This window comes from Penaeus vannamei, chromosome 31, assembly GCF_042767895.1.
Source record: "Penaeus vannamei isolate JL-2024 chromosome 31, ASM4276789v1, whole genome shotgun sequence".
In the NCBI taxonomy this organism is placed as follows: domain Eukaryota; kingdom Metazoa; phylum Arthropoda; class Malacostraca; order Decapoda; family Penaeidae; genus Penaeus; species Penaeus vannamei.
Genome location: NC_091579.1, coordinates 22,795,814 through 22,798,313, shown reverse-complemented (window position 1 = coordinate 22,798,313; position 2,500 = coordinate 22,795,814). Strand labels below are relative to the sequence as shown.

The 2,500-nt window shown below is 36.2% G+C and overlaps 1 protein-coding gene across 10 annotated transcripts in view; it reads left to right on the top strand.

The window, feature by feature from the left end:
* Positions 1–2,500, top strand: part of LOC113827620 (tubulin-specific chaperone C) — a 15,849-nt gene that overhangs the window by 329 nt on the left and 13,020 nt on the right. For 2 of the 10 annotated variants that reach the window (XM_070143958.1, XM_070143953.1), the window contains exon 1: positions 1–2. This exon is cut by the window's left edge. The exons of 4 other annotated variants lie outside the window; for them this stretch is intronic. The gene's annotated coding sequence lies outside the window, so the exon portion shown is untranslated. Of the gene's footprint in view, positions 64–1,281; positions 1,521–2,500 lie in introns of those variants that run through there. 4 more of the 10 variants (XM_070143956.1, XM_070143952.1, XM_070143957.1 and 1 more) reach the window with 2 other exon arrangements.

Below are 2,500 nucleotides of genomic sequence, written 5' to 3'. Positions count from 1 at the left end.
GGGTAAATATACCTGGGAGTGAGGGTCAGGTCGTAGTCCTCGTAGGGGAGGATGGGAGGAAAGGTTATTATAGTTGTCCCTTGTGTAGTTTGTGTGTGTGTGTCGAGGTTATGAAACAATTGTGTTACATGTTTTGGTTTTGTAATCTTTAGCATTATGACTTATTAATTTGATTCATTAGATGAATATCAATATATTATACAGACGTCGAGGCAATACATTGGATTTTTTACTTTTAGGTAAAGTAATGGACATACATATTGGTACAGGTCCAGTTCCATACAGCCATTGTTTAGATGAAAAAAAAAATATATGGAATGGTTACCTTGATGTAAGCTGAGACATTTTTCTTCTATGGCTAAAGTTGGGCAAATCATAAATAAAGGAGATACAAGACAGAGGAGAGAAGATGGACCCATCTTTTTCTAGATCCCTCATCATGTTGACAATGTGGTTATTTTATCTAATATGTCCACATAACAGATTGCAAAGATTTTGGTATAGTTGGATTCCTCTCACTGTCTGCAATGCAAATATGTAGGTTTTCATGAGCAGAAGCCCCCCCAACCCCCATATTCTTGGCCCCGATAGCAAGCGAAGGCATGAAAAGTACTAGGGAAAATCGGGGTAGAATATATTTTATAAACACAGAAACAGTCACTGTTTTACCTAATGCAGGGGGAAGGGTCCCTTAACCCCCACCAAGGAAAACAAAGAGTCCTCCACCTATTCATGCCAGGAGAGAGCTTAAGACCACCATGTGGTAGCAGCGATGCCAAGTCTGTCTGACCTTCTCTCCTGCCATGAATAAATGGAGGATTCTTTGTTTTCCTGGGTGGGGGTAGGGGGGGTAGCCCCTTATTGGGGTTGCAGGGGGTACAGCCCCATGCATTAGATGGTATAATGACTAATTCTATGTACATTATTTACATTTTACCCCACAATTCCCCTGGTATCATTCATGCCATCTCCTGCTATAGGAGCCAAGAATCTGGAGGATTGGGGTGTTTCATCAGAATAATTTTTGTATATTTGGAAACTAGACAGTGAGAGGAATAACAGTAGTAAAATCGTCACAATCCGTTATGTGGATGTAATAGAAAAAATTACAGATATCACGAAGGAAAACATTGCTGTGAACACCTAACTCACTATTGCGATCTGCCAACTCATGTATTTAATGCATTCTTTTTATATTGATGATACTTCTTAACATGTTTTAATAGTTATTTATGCTATTCTGTACAAAGGCCCCCTGTGTATGCACATTTTCTCTACCAGGATATTTAGCAGGGCCGTGAGACCATTCTGTGACAAATACCAGTGAGAAATATTTTTTCTGTGTTGCGAAGATTCTGGGATATTTCCAAGACTATGCAGAAAAAATGGACTTTAGTAACTATCACAGCTTGCTATTTAAGCCCATCAAGTACCCCAAATGTCTAAGAAAGTGATTAGAAACCAAGCAATTTAGTCACTTGATGGAAGGGAAGAAAAATTTAGTGTTATGCTATTTAAAGGTATGTGATTTTCAGCAAGCAAATGATTTGTAGATCCACATGTATTTCACTGAGCAAATTTATATTCTCCCATCAGTTTTGGGTTGGATACCCTGGGGAAGTATATAAAGTGAATTATATAAATCCCAGTGGGGTCCAGGGGGTAAGAGTTCCCTGGCTAGAGAATATATAGAGTGTAGTGTATAAATCCCACTGGGTTAGGTTAAGTTGATTTATTGGTTACGGCGAAAAGTTTAATTAGAATGGGAGCTTTGGATGCTGTGAATGCCTGTAGATTATACCAAACAATGGGTTGCATTCCCATAGAGTTTTTCAGAAGTTGTCACATTGGTCTGTGGACTTCAAAGATGGCAGACATGTCTGTGTCATAAGTTGATTTTATCCAATATTTTGCTGGTCTTAGGTATTTTTGTTCAATATTCTTATTTCAGCCTGTTTTAGCCCAAAATTTCCCTGATATACTTTATGCCTTCCCCTGCTATCATGACTTATCACATCAAGATTGTCAGATGTGATTGTGTCAGAAATGATCATCAGATTCATTCTCATCACAGGAGAATATATCTGATTTTGATATACTTGAATAATAGAGAGTAAGAGGAATCCATTAATATTAGAATTGTTACTGTTGGTTATGTGAAGGTATTCTGAAAAATTATGCAAACATATATATAAGCAAATCTTTGAGTCATTTAATAAACCACATGACCTCACCTGATTCACACATCTTTGATTTGTAGATTTTTTTTCATTTTTTATTTTTTTTATTTATTTATTTTGTTTATTATTATTTTTTTTTTTACCAGTGGTATCAGTATTGATACTGTAGTTGTTATTGTAGACATTATGATTATTATTATAATAATGTAATGAACATTACTACTAGCAGTTTACAATGAAAGAAATTTTCTGAAAATCCAGGAAAAGAGTAAACAGATGAGATAGGTAGTATTAATAATTGGCTCCTTCATGACCTAGAA